Source organism: Lolium perenne, chromosome 1 (assembly GCF_019359855.2).
Source record: "Lolium perenne isolate Kyuss_39 chromosome 1, Kyuss_2.0, whole genome shotgun sequence".
Classification (NCBI taxonomy): domain Eukaryota; kingdom Viridiplantae; phylum Streptophyta; class Magnoliopsida; order Poales; family Poaceae; genus Lolium; species Lolium perenne.
This window is the reverse complement of record NC_067244.2, coordinates 175,292,556-175,306,908: the sequence shown is the minus strand read 5'-3', so window position 1 is coordinate 175,306,908 and position 14,353 is coordinate 175,292,556.

The following is a 14,353-nucleotide window of genomic DNA, read 5'->3' as shown; positions in this document are numbered from 1 at the left end:
TACGAGTTGACACTTCCCTATGGATCCTCATCCAGTCATCCCCAACACAAACCACATACGTCAGCATCGTATTAGTCTGCGCTAGTCCCAGATCTCAAAAATCAAAGTCTGCGCTAGTCCCAAACTCCCAATATATAGCCAGTGCCCAGTGTGGGCACCCGATTCGCCTGTTGGACCCATATATCAGTCACACGACAAGCGGCAGTCTTTCAAAACTGGCAGCTTTGCAGTAGCATCAACGCGAAGTTCTCAGAATTATTTGCTTTTTCTGGAACTATTTTGTGATAGCTAGTGGTCTTAATTTCCCGATCGAGGCGTCCAAAGCTCAGCTAGCAGTGCATTTCCTTGAACCCGATCGCTCCCGTCCTCACATCCAAAGCTGGAGTTAATTTGCTGAGCTTGCGCATCTGATAGCGGCTATCATGTTTGACAATTGACATGGCGTGCATGTGTGTGTATATCTGTGATCATGGCAATTGGCAAGTGGGCCTAATGTGGAATGCGATGAAATGCTCACCATCATGGTAGCATCCATCTGGCGAAATGTATGCCAGAGACCGGCTCGAAGCTGGACCAGCTTAATTGCTAGCTCATGATTGTTCTAAGCAATATTTGCTTTTCTGAAACTTCTATTTGTGCAACGTTTAGCTTTTCCAAAACTTTAATCAGGACGCGTGATCTATGAGACTTTTTCCAGGGATAGTTGCTTGTCGATTGTACACAGGAACGAGCACGTGTTCTCCTGTCCCTTTTTGTGCTATATTACGCTCCCAATGCACACTCGCTAGCTAGCAATACTAGCTGAGAAATCGCTAAATTGACGAAAGGTGTTGATAATGTCCTGAAACTTAAATGGTAATTCAACCCGAATCAAATTCTACAAAGATACTCACAAATATGTACTTACTTACTCGTATGAACGCACACACGCACATCTTTACCATGTCGCACCCTCTCGCTCCCCCGAGGGCGACGGGGCCTACCCCACCCCATCGGCGTCCGCCCCTCCTCCTAAACCTTTCCCCCTTGTCGTCGTGCCAGCAAAGGTCGCTAGGTGAAGCCTGTGCGACACCGACGGCGGCAGCTCTTCTTTCCCCGCGTTGGATGGGGGTGTTCCCCTAGGGTGGTGCTCCTCAGGCGGCTTAGGTTCGGCAGGTACGCTTGATACGTCTCCAACGTATCTATAATTTCTTATGTTCCATGCTAGTTTTATGACAATACCTACATGTTTTTATCCATACTTTATATCATTTTGATGCATTTTCCGGTACTAACCTATTAACAAGATGCCGAAGCGTCAGTTCCTGTTTTCTGCTGTTTTTGGTTTCAGAAATCCTACACAGGAAATATTCTCGGAATTGGACGAAACAAAAGTCAAACCTCCTATTTTTCCGAGGGACACACGGAGCCAAAAGGGCAAGCCAGGGGGAGGCCCACGGCCTCTAGACCATAGGGCGGCGCGGCCTGGCCCCCCTGCCGCGCCTAGATGTGGGGAGGGCACCCTGGTGCCCCTCCGAGGCTGCCCTTCCGCCTATAAATTCTCCCCGTCGCGAAAACCCTAAGATATCAAGTCATATTCCACGAAGAGTTCCGTAGCCGCCGCCATCGCGAAGACAAGTTTCTGGGGACAGAAGTCTCTATTCCGGCACGCCGCCGGGACAGGGAATTGCCCCCGGAGTCATCTCCATCGACACCACCGCCATCTTCATCGCCGTTGCTGTCTCCCATGATGAGGAGGGAGTAGTTCTCCCCCGAGGCTGAGGGCTCTACCGCTAGCTATGTGGTTCATCTCCCTCCCATGGTGTGATCTTTATGTGATCATGAGCTTTGTATCACTATTAATCTATGTGTTACTCTAGTGATGTTATTAAAGTAGTCTATTCCTCCTCCATGATGTAAAGTTGACAGTGTGTGCATCATGTAGTACTTGGCGTAGGTTATGATTGTAATCTCTTGTAGATTATGAAGTTAACTATTACTATGATAGTATTGATGTGATCTATTCCCCCTTTCATAGCTATTGTTGACAGTGTGTATGCTATGTTAGTACCCGGTCTAAATTGCAACGGTCTATTATGCACTCTAGAGGTTACTTTAATATGAACTCCGGATTCACTCTCCACGGTGTGACGGTGACAGTGTGCGCATCGTGTGTGATTCCTTTATGACGTTGTGGAGCTTGTTTACTCCGTCTTGAGGGTGCTCTTGTAGCCCTACACAATGAATGTTGTTTGTTATCCAACAAGAGAGTGTTTAAGAGTAGCATTTATTTATTCAGTTATGTGATCATTGTTGAGAGTGTCCACTAGTGAAAGTATGATCCCTAGGCCTTGTTTCTAAGCATTGAAACACCGTTTCCAACAAGTTCTGCTACATGTTCGCTTGCTGCCATTTTTATTTCAGATTGCAATTGCTACTTATAATCATCCATATTACTTGTATTTCACTATCTCTTCGCCGAACTAGTGCACCTATACATCTGACAAGTGTATTAGGTGTGTTGGGGACACAAGAGACTTCTTGTATCTTAATTGCAGGGTTGCTTGAGAGGGATATCTCTGACCTCTACCTCCCTGAGTTCGATAAACCTTGGGTGATTCACTTAAGGGAAACTTGCTGCTGTTCTACAAACCTCTGCTCTTGGAGGCCCAACATTGTCTACAGGAATAGAAGCGTGCGTAGACATCAAGCTATTTTCTGGCGCCATTGCCGGGGAGGTAAGGTAAAAGGTATTCACATCCTCCGACTACTAAGCTATTTCCTAGCACTGTTGCCGGTGTGTGAGTGCTCGAAGCTATTTCCTTTAGATTCTGCAATTATATCTTTTTGTTTCTTGTTTTTATTTCACTAGTTAGGCTTAATGGAAAACAACTAAAATATTAGATATCTTTATAGTATTTATCTTGAGTTAGGACATGAGGTGTTTGAAGAGAAAAATTTAAAAACCTATGGAACTTTATATGCATGCTAATGGCAATGTTATTAGTATGAATGCTTTGAACACCATTGTTGCTAATGCTATGGAAAATTCTAAGCTTGGGGAAGCTGGTTTTGAGGAGCATGATATTTTTAGTCCCCCAAGCATGGAGGAGAAAATTTACTTTGATGATACTTTACCTCCTATATATGATGATTACAATGATGACTATCATATTTTCAGTCCACCTACTATTGAGGAGAAAATTAATTATGATTACAATATGCCTCCTATATATGATGATTATGGTGATGAGAATAATAATGATAGCTATCTTATTGAATTTGCTCCCACTACAATTAATAGTAATGAATATGCTTATGTGGAGAGTAATAATTTTATGCATGTAGCTCATGATAAGAATGTTTCATGTGATAGTTATATTGTTGAGTTTGTTCATGATGCTACTGAAAATCTTTATGAGAGAGGACAATATGGTTGTAGGGATTTTCATGTTACTAAAACACCTCTCTTTTTGCTTAAAATCTTGAAGTTGCGCTTGTCTTGTTTTCCTATGCTTATTGCATTATGCTTACATGACTTGTTTATTTACAAGATTCTTTTTCATAGGAAGTGGGTTAGACTTAAAAGTGTTTCTTATTTGCTTTTGATGCTCTCTTTTGCTTCAACTCTTATTTCTTGCGAGAGCATCATTTAAATTACTGAGCCCATCTTAATGGCTATAAAGAAAGCACTTCTTGGGAGATAACCCATGTTTTTATTTTGCTACTGTTTTGTTGTGTCTTGGAAGTTGTTATTACTGTAGCAACCTCTCCTTATCATGTTTATTTCGTTGTTGTGCCAAGTAAAGTCTTTGATAGTAAAGTTGATACTAGATTTGGATTTCTGCGCAGGAACAGATTTTTTAGCTGTCACGAATTTGAGTTGATCTCTCTGTAGGAAACTCGTAAAATGCTGAAAAAATTCATACGTGATCCTCAGATATGTACGCAACTTTCATTCAACTGGAGGTTTTCCATCTGAGCTTGTTAAGTGCCTCGAAAAAAATCGTCTTTACGGACTGTTCTGTTTTGATAGATTCTGCCTTTTATTTCGCATTGCCTCTTTTACTGTGTTGAGTGGATTTCTTTGTTCCATTAACTTTCAGTAGTCTTGGGTAATGTCCAGAAGTGTTGGGAATGATTGTGTCCTCGCTGAACATGTGAATTTTCGATTATGCACTAACCCTCTAATGAGATTGTTTTGAGTCTGGTGTGAAGGAAGTTTTCAAGGATCAAGAGAGGAGGATGATATGATATGATCAAGAAGAGTGAAAAGTCTAAGCTTGAGGATGCCCCCGTGGTTCATCCCTGCATATTTCAAGAAGACTCGAGCGTCTAAGCTTGGGGATGCCCAAGGCATCCCCTTCTTCATCAACAACTTATCAGGTCACCTCTAGTGAAACTATATTTTAATTCCGTCACATCTTATGTGCTTTACTTGGAGCGTCTATGTGCTTTTATTTTCGTTTTGTTATTTTCATTCTCTGAATAAATCGGATCCTATCATGCTTGTGTGGGAGAGAGACACGCTCCGCTTTTTCATATGAACACTCGTGTTCTTCGTTTTTCATGTTCATGGCGGAAGCTGAAAGCCGCAGCACTTATTGTTATTTTGTTGGAAACAGAAAATGCTTCATGTGGTAGTTGGTATATTGTCTTGAATAATTTGATACTTGGCAATTGTTTTGAGCTCTCTAGTAGATCATGTTTAAGCTCTTGCATCATGTGGTCTAAACCTATTAGTGGAGAACTACCGTAGAGCTTGTTGAAATTTGGTTTGCATGATTGGTCTCTCTAAAGTCTAGATATTTTCTGGTAAAAGTGTTTGAACAACAAGGAAGACAGTGTAGAGTCTTATAATGTTTGCATTATGTTCTTATGTAAGTTTTGTTGTACCAGTTCATACTTGTGTTTGCTTCAAACAACTTTGCTAGCCAAAGCCTTGTACTGAGAGGGAATGCTTCTCGTGCATCCAAAACCTTGAGCCAAAAATTATGCCATTTGTGTCCACCATAACTACCTACTATGTGGTATTTCTCTGCCATTCCAAAGTAAATTGCTTGCGTGCTACCTTTAAAAATCTCATTCCTTGTCTTTGCAATACATAGCTCATGGGAAAGTAGCCTAAAAACTTTTGTGGTAATGAATATGTCGCTTATGTATTTTAGTTCTTATAAGTTGCTTGTTGAGCGGTAACCATGTTTTTGGGGACGCCATCAACCTGTTACACCTTTGTTGAATATCATGTGAGTTGCTATGCATGTTCATCTTGTCTGAAGTAAGGGAGATTTCTCATGATTAAATGGTTTGAGTATGCATATTGTTAGAGAAGAACATTGGGCCGCCAACCAAAGTCATGTATCATGGTGGAAGTTTCAGCTTGGACATTAATCCTCAAATCTCTTATGAGAATATTATCTGTTGTTGAATGCTTAAAGCATAAAAGAGGAGTCCATTATCTGTTTTCTATGTTGTCCCGGTATGGATGTCCTCAAGTTGAGATCTATCAAAATTGAGAAATCAAATGTGATCTATCTCCTTGGATCTTTGTACAGGTGGCATAGAGGTACCCCTTTGTGACACTTGGTTGAAACATATGTAATGCAATGATAATCCATGGAAGTCCGAGCTAATTAGGACAAGGTGCGGGCACTATTGGTATTCGATGCATGAGGCTTGCAACTTATAGGAGGTTTTATGCATAACACATATGAATTATTACTACCGTTGACAAAATTGTTTCCATGTTTTCAAAACAAAAAGCTCTAGCTGTTGCCTGCCAAAACCCACCGGCGAGCAGCGGCGAGCAACACGAAGAGCCGGGAGGCTTCCAAGACTGCTGGTGGGCCCTGGTCCCTCGACATCGTCCCGCAATGCTCTGGCACACGTCCTGACGATTGCAAGGGCGTGCCACCTGACCTATACCTGGTCAGGGAGGTGTTGGATCGCTTCGATTAGTTTCCTGCATGGTAGACACGTAAACATTAAATGAGCCTCGATCGGCTCTCAGGTTACCCTGCTCATCGGCTCAAAGAGCCGATTGACCCATGGTTCATGTTAGATCTTGCAATAACATGGGTGTCCTGCTTCATTAATATTAAGCTAAGTCGATCTACGACAGTTTGGGGTTTTCACCGTACAACCGGAACATCCTACGCGTAGTTGAGCCTAGCAGATACGAAAGATGGTGGAAAACTAACCCTAAAAGAGGCCTAAAAACCAACATTGAGTCGATTCCCGGAACATCCCTTCTAGGATCGGTAAGCCATACCCAGCGCACTACCGGATCGTTCAACCCGTTTGCAAGGCCTAACCATACGGATATTAAACTAATCCTTGAAGAACAAGGAGCAACTATAACAGATCGAATCTACTAAATAAAGATGAAGCAAGATGCCGCCCTTACACCTAAGATAGGTGTAAGGACGGCTAGACATCGAGGGGCAGCATAGCTAAGCAAGCATATCAGAAGAACAACAATGCAAGCCCCAAAACATATACGATAAGTAGTGTTACTCGCCATCAACAAGGCTTCAGTACGAGTAACACCAGATAACGAATAAACCTATACTGCCTAGATCGCAAGATGCGATCTAGGAAGCATGATGCTTACCCGGGAGAAACCCTCGAAACAAGGGGTGGCGATGCGCCTAGATTGTGTTTGTTGTGAACGTGATTGTCCTCTTTTCAATAACCCTAGATACATATTTATAGTCCGTGGACTTTCTAATTCGGAAATACACCTGACCGTGTACGAGCTAAACTCTATCTCTTAATTCTAATCTACCATAATATACAGATACACGGGCAATCTAGCCCAAACTCTCGTGCAAGGCCGCTTCAGAGACACTCCACGTGTATATCCTCCAAGCCCATCTCAATTACGGCCCATCTCCTGATTTGGCCAAAATCTGGTGATAACACATGCCCCCCTGGTTTTGGTAATGATAATTTCAAAACCACTCTGTTTTTTCTTCGTAGGTTCATGTCGTGGCAGAGCAGAACCGCTTCAGTATCTTTCCATCATGATGCCATGTCTTCTCAACTTCTGCACGATTGACAGTTTTGGCATCGCGTCCTCGAAACTGCCACAGCATTGAATCGTCTTTCACTAGATCCCCTTTATTTAAACTCATCTGAGCAGCTCGCCTCTTCATCCCCTTCTCCGTACTAGCCATCGGCAAAAATCCCCTTCTGCAGCCATGTCTTCCTCTTCCTCCTCTGCCTCTTCCGGCCTTTCCTTCCACTCCTCCTCCTCCAGCGAGCTAGAGCCGGAGGTCAATCTGATGGCCATCTACGAGGCTCTCGCCCCCGAGTATTGGGACGCGAGGGATTGGGACTCCTCCATCGAGTCAGAGAGCGACGAGCCCCTCACCAATGGGGAAGAAGACCTCCAGTTCCTCGTTGACGGGGAGCTGGAGGCAGCAACCGACGACGACCTCTTCTCATGGGAGGCGGACCTTTCCTCCGATGAGGAGGAAGAAGAGACGGAGGAGGACTCCTCCTCCGAGGGGTACCCACCGGCCAAGCGCTTCCGCGCCGGGTCGGATGACGACGACGACGACGACGAGGATGAAGCCCCTGCCGGCGGCTTCATCAGCAGCGATGAGGAGCTTGCCGGCAGCAGCGCTGACGGCAGCTACGACAGCGACGATGAGGGCAGCGACGGCCCGTAGATTAGGGAGTAGTGCATTAGGCATCAGATGATCCTTTTGAGAGCCATCGGCTCTTCCTTGTAAAATCCCTCTTTGAATCAATGAAAATTGTTCCCCCAATTTGATTTTCCGAGGGTCTTCTAATCTTCCGATTGTCAAAGTAGGTCAACGCATCAAGAACCGATAGCAGCGTATCGGTCTTTCACCATCAAACGCCCATAAGGCCAAACTCAATTGCCAAATTAGATAGGTTCAAGCAAACACTCCTCAAATTCAGACTGCAACTTGATACCTGATCATAATATTTTGTTCATCCAGAGTCGATGGCTGCGCATCGGCTGTTTTATTCTCAAGTCGATGTCTGTGCATCGGCTGTACCTAGCATCCTGTTGCTTTGCACATATATTTCTTTTTATCGGCCGATTTCATACATCGGCCCCCATATTCCATTGTTCATTATCCTCATACTTGGGAAGAGAATTGTTTTTTTTTACTGGCCGATTTCGTGCATCGGCCTCCATATTTTACTGCCCATCATCCCACATACTCGGGAAATATTTCTTGAGATGCTGGCCATTAACGGCCACCGGGAACTTCACACCATCCAACTGCTCGAGCATGTATGCATTGCCCTTCAAAACTTGGTCGACTTTGTACGGTCCGTGCCAATTTTGAGACCATTTACCATACGATTTATCCTTAGTCCCCAACGGCAACACAGCTTCCCATACCAGATCACCAACGAGGAACTCCTTCGGTTTCACCTTCTTATTATATGCACGAGCTACCTTGGCTTTGTTTTCCTTGATTTTCTCAAGTGACCATAATCTGAGTTCCGTTACATCCTCAATGCTGTCACTCATCAGGGCTGCATATTCTTCAGTTGTTAAATCATTCTGAAACGTAGTCCGTCTCGAGCCAGCCGTGATTTCCCAGGGCAACACAGCTTCTTGTCCGTAGACCAGATGGTATGGCGAGGTCTTTATTGCTCCATGACACGACATGCGATAAGCCCACAAAGCCTCTGACAACACCTCGTGCCAACGTCTAGGATACTCGTCAATTTTCCTCTTAATCAGCTTGATAAGGCTCTTGTTGGACGCTTCAGCTTGCCCATTTGCTTGAGCATAGTATGGAGACGATCGGATCAGCTTGATTCCCATGTCCTCGCAGAACTTTCTAAACTCCTTAGAAACGAAAACTGAACCTCCATCGGTCGTGATGGTCTGGGGAATCCCGAATCTATGAATGACATGCTCCTTCACGAAACTGATGACATCTTTGGATGCTACTGACTTCATAGGGACGGCCTCCACCCACTTAGTAAAATAATCTGTAATGGCCAAAACCCACTCATGGCCTTTGCTTGATGGAGGATGAATTTTGCCGATCATATCCATGCCCCAACCTCGAAATGGCCAAGGTTTGATGATGGGATTCATCGCGGATGCAGGTACCATCTGAATACTCCCAAACTTCTGACATGCTTGACACCCTTTATAGTACTTGAAACAATCCTCAAGCATGGTGGGCCAATAAAATCCCGATCGCCTGATCAGCCATTTCATCTTATGAGCCGATTGATGCGTTCCACAGGCACCTTCATGTACGTCATGTAAGAGCCGATTGGACTCGGCTGGTCCCAAACATTTGAGAAGTAACCTTCCAACGTCCTGTAGAACATGTCATCCCCAATTAGGACGTACTTCATGGCCTTATATCTTATCCGTTTAGGTGCCCCCTGAGCCAAATCTTTCAAGTAATTGAAAATATCGGCTCTCCAATCATCTGGTTCCATGAACTGCACCTGGACATCGGTTCCATCTGCTACATCCTTGTACCCTGATGCCATCTATGCGAGATCGTTTGCCTCGGTATTCTGCGACCTTGGGATCCAATTGAAATTTATGTACCTGAACTGTGTCATCAGCTCACGGCATTGCATCCATAATGGGAAGAGCGACTCGCTCTCACATTTGTATTCCTCCGTGAGCTGGGAAATCACCAATTTGGAGTCTCCAAAAAGTTCCACAGCTTCTGCCCCGGCTTCCAATAGCAACTCCATTCCCTTGCAAATTGCTTCATACTCAGCAACGTTGTTGGTGCAAGGGGTAGGTAACCTGATGGAGAAGGAATATGTTGCCCCCGAGGCGACACGAGTAGAATGCCGATGCCACAACCATCGTCACAGACCGATCCATCGAAGAACATGGCCCATGCACGCACAGTCAGTGCTGCTATATCAGTGTTTATTCATTCAGCAATAAGATCGGCCAACGCCTGCCCCTTGACTGCTTTCGCAGGCTGATACCGGATATCAAATTCCGATAATGCAAACATCCATTTACCGAGTCGGCCTTTCAACACAGGAGCCGACAACATATGCTTGATGACGTCTGATTTGCATATGACGATAATTTCTGCTGACAACAATATGTGCTGAATCTTGGTGCAGGTGAAAAACAAACAGAGGCACAACTTTTCAATCTCAGGGTACCTCGTCTCTGCATCCAACATCCTTCTGTTGAGGTAAAAAACTACTCTCTCCAGACCATCGTAAACTTGCACCACCACTGAGGCGATGGAGGTGTCAGCTACTGACAAATAAATGTAGAATGGCATGTCTTGCAGTGGTGGAACCAACATAGGTGGCTTCGTTAGATATGCCTTAATCTCGTCAAATGCTTGCTGTTGCTCTGCCCCCCAGCGAAACTCTTCATCAACCTTAATTTTCACCAAGCCCATGAATGGCTCGATTCACCCTGACAGATTGGAGATGAATCGTCTGACGAAGTTGATTTTGCCGATGAGACACTGGAGTTCTTTCTTCGTGGTAGGTGGCTTCATCGTTCGCACTGCCTCCTGGCTTTTCAGGCCGATCTCAATTCCGCGTTCATGAACCAAGAAACCCAAGAATTGACCGGCCGTGACACCAAAAGCACACTTCTTTGGATTCATTCTTAGTCCGAACTTTCTAGTTCGGTCCAGGACGTGTCGTAAATCCTCCAAGTGCCCTTCCACTGCAACAGACTTGACCACCACGTCATCAATGTAAATCTCCACCAATTTGCCGATCAGATCATGAAAGATGCAATTCATGGCTCTTTGGTATGTTGCGCCGGCATTTTTCAGCCCAAATGTCATGACTACATACTCAAACAAGCCCACCGAGCCTGGTACTCTGAATGTCGTCTTGTGTATATCTTCTGGAGCCATGAAAATTTGATTGTAGCCGGCATTGCCATCCATGAAAATTAGAACCTTATGACCAGCAGCTGCATTGATCAATGTCTCTGCTACTGGCATTGGGTACTCATCCTTTGGAGTGGCTCTATTGAGATCCCGAAAATCTATGGCAACGCGCCATCGGCCGTCCTTTTTCTCTACAGGTACGACGTTAGAAATCCACTCAGCATACCTGCATGGCCTGATGAATTCGGCGTTCAGCATTTTCTCGATCTCTTTCTTGACTTCCACCAAAATTTCGGCCTTCATCTGTCGTGCTCGCTGCTGGAACGGCCGAAATCCTTTCTTCAGAGGGAGCCGATGCTCAATGATGCTCCTGTCTAACCCTGGCATCTCAGTGTAATCCCATGCAAAACAATCTGGGTATTCTTTCAACAAGGCTATCATCAGGCTCCTCAGATGTGGATCTAATTTTTTGCTGATAAATGTTGGTCGTGGCTTATCCCCAGGACCAATGTCAATCTCTTCTAGCTCATCAGCTGATGTAAACCCATATCCTAGCTTTCCGTCGCCTGCTAGATCGATGCTGAACACAGGCAAAGCATATGGTGAGGATAATATGGGCCGATTGCTGGAATCGGACTCCTTTTTCATTGCATTACTCAATGAGGGTTTACAACTTAATTGTGCTCTACGACAACTACGTGACATGCTTGAGGTGAGGTCATTGCTTTTTATTTTTTGGGGCCGATCGCGGGGATCGGCCTTGCCACGTACGTCTGTTGACTTTGGACTTGCTACTCTGTCAGGCCGGTGGATAAGACCAGCCTCACCCCGTTTTTTGAAGCTTCGATGCGCTCACAGCCGTCCAAACTGATTCCAGAGATCGGCTCTTGATCGTCTGCATCCCAAATATTCATGCCAGCTAGTGAGATCTCGATCGAGTCATCTGCAGGAACGACCTCCACTTCATCTCCATCCCACTGTATCAGGCATTGGTGCATCATGGATGGAATGCAGCAGTTGGCGTGAATCCAATCTCTCCCTAGCAGGACAGCGTAGGTGCTCTTGCTGTCGACGATAAAGAACGACGTAGGGATGGTTTTCCGGCCTACGGTTAGATCCACGTTCAGAATGCCTTGTGCTTCTGATGCTTGGCCGTTGAAATCGCTTAGCGTGACGTTGGTCTTAATCAGATCTTCGTTAGAGCGTCCCAAACGCCGTAGCATGGAGTATGGCATTATATTGACTGCCGCTCCCGTGTCGACCAACATCTTGTTGACAGGCTGCCCATTGATATAACCTCTTAGGTACAGGGCCTTCAAGTGCCTGTAGCTCTTCTCTCGTGGCTTCTCAAAGACAACTGGCCGTGGACCGCAGTCAAACTGTGCTACTGGCACTTCTTCAGTTCTTGGAGCATGAAACTCCGATGGCAGTATAAACACCATATTTGTGTCAGCCGATGCCTCTGCATCGGCTTTTGTCTTCTTGGGGCGCCATTCTTTCTTCTGTGGCCGCGCCTCCGTCTCCAATGTTTGCTGAATCTTCACGGCCAGATCGGGCCGTGCTTTCCTCAACGTGTACAGGTACTGCGCTTCGGCTTCCTCCAAGTTACGTAGCCGCTGAACCCTACGCTTTTGGGAGTGACTGAGTCCATCAGGGCACCACCTTGGCCGGTGGTACCTATCTTCTTCTTCCTCTTCTGACTCCTCGAAGTCTTCATCTTGAGAGGACTCAGCTCGTTTATTCTGAGGCGGGAGAGGCCCTAGACGCTTGAACACTGAAACCTCTGCTGTCTGCATTCTGGGCAGTTGTCGATTGTGGGCAATCGGCTCATTCCGGAGTCCCAGCAGTGCTTAAAGAAAGGACAATCCCAGTGTCTGTCCATGTCTTCCTGCTCTCTTGATCTCCCTTTAGCGCGGCGTTCATATCCCTCATCGTCTCTGTCATATCGATGTTGTTTTCTGTTGTCTGCACTAGACCGACGATAGCTGTCGTCATCGACGTCGTACCGCTGGCGTCCGTCGTACTGGTACTCATATTTGTTAAGGAGATGCGCGGAAAGTGGTCGTTGGTACCGCACGCTCCTCACTTCTTCCTTGGTGAGGTACCGTTTGTTATCATGTTGGGGCCGGTCGCGTGGATCGGCCTCCTTCTTATCCTTGCCACGGGAGTGACTGCTCTCCCCTTTATCTTTACCATGGCGGTCTACAGGCCCTGCCATGTTGATATCGAAAGAGAAACCCGGCTGGCGCTTCGTGGCATGGTTGAGCCCCACCATGTTGACGCCAGGAAACGGTTGCATGTCCACTTTCATGGCAAACTGACCGAAGATTAATCGGCCTTGTTCTATCGCCGTTTGAATCTGTCCACGCAACACTTTGCAGTCGTTGGTGGCGTGGGTGAACGTGTGATGCCATTTACAGTATGGTCTCCCGTTCAACTCTTGCACCGTAGGGATTTTATGGCCTTCGGGTAACTTCAGCTGTTTTTCCTTCAGCAGCAAATCGAAAATCTGCTCAGTTTTGCCTATGTCAAAGTCAAACCCTTTTGCAGGCCCTGGTTGTTTCACCCATTTGCAGGACACGGGTACTGCCCCCCGAGCCCATTCAGCCACGGCGACTTCCTGATCTTCTGCAGCGTCTTCAACTTCATCTGCCTCGACCAGGCCTATCGGGCGCTTGAACTTGTCTTGGTACAATTCTGGGTGGCGCTGTTCATATAATGTTAACTTCTGAACCATGTGTGCCAGTGAATTGTACTCCACTTGGAAAGTCAGATCCTTGAGTGGCGCTGCGAGGCCTACCACTGCCAGCTCGACTGCTTCTTTTTCAGTTAAATGAACCGAATAACATCGGTTCTTGACAGTTCTGAAACGCTGAATGTACTCAGACACCGTCTCTCCCCGCCTCTGCCGCACCTGCGTCAGATCGGCAATGCCAGCTTCGGTAGCTTCTGAGTGGTATTGTACATGAAACTGCTCTTCCAGCTGCTTCCATGTCCGAACTGAGTCTGGTGGCAACGAGGTGTACCACCCAAAAGCTGGACCCGTGAGAGATTGCGCAAAGAACCTTACACGTAGCGGGTCTGATGCTGAAACCATGCCCAACTGCGCCAGATATCGGCTCACATGCTCAATTGAGCTAGACCCTTCTGCTCCACTGAACTTTGTGAAGTCAGGGAGCCGATACTTGGGCGGCAGCGGGATCAGGTCATATTCGTTGGGATACGGCTTGGAATAGCCGATTGTTCTCTTTTTTGGCAGGATACCAAACTGGTCTCTCAGGATTGCACTGATTTGATCTATGGTATGAGCTGCAGGGGTTGAGCTTTCATGATTCGTTCCGGTGGCATATTTAGCTAGCCACGCCTGTTTCTCAGCGTCTGCTCCAGAACTTCCTCCTGCTCCAGCAATCCCTCCTGCTGCAATCTTGTTCGTGTGCGCCCAGTTGTTGCAGTCCGGCACGTACGTGCACACGTATCCATGTGGGATCTCTTTGGGTGGCTCATACAGGAATTGGTAATCGCCAGGA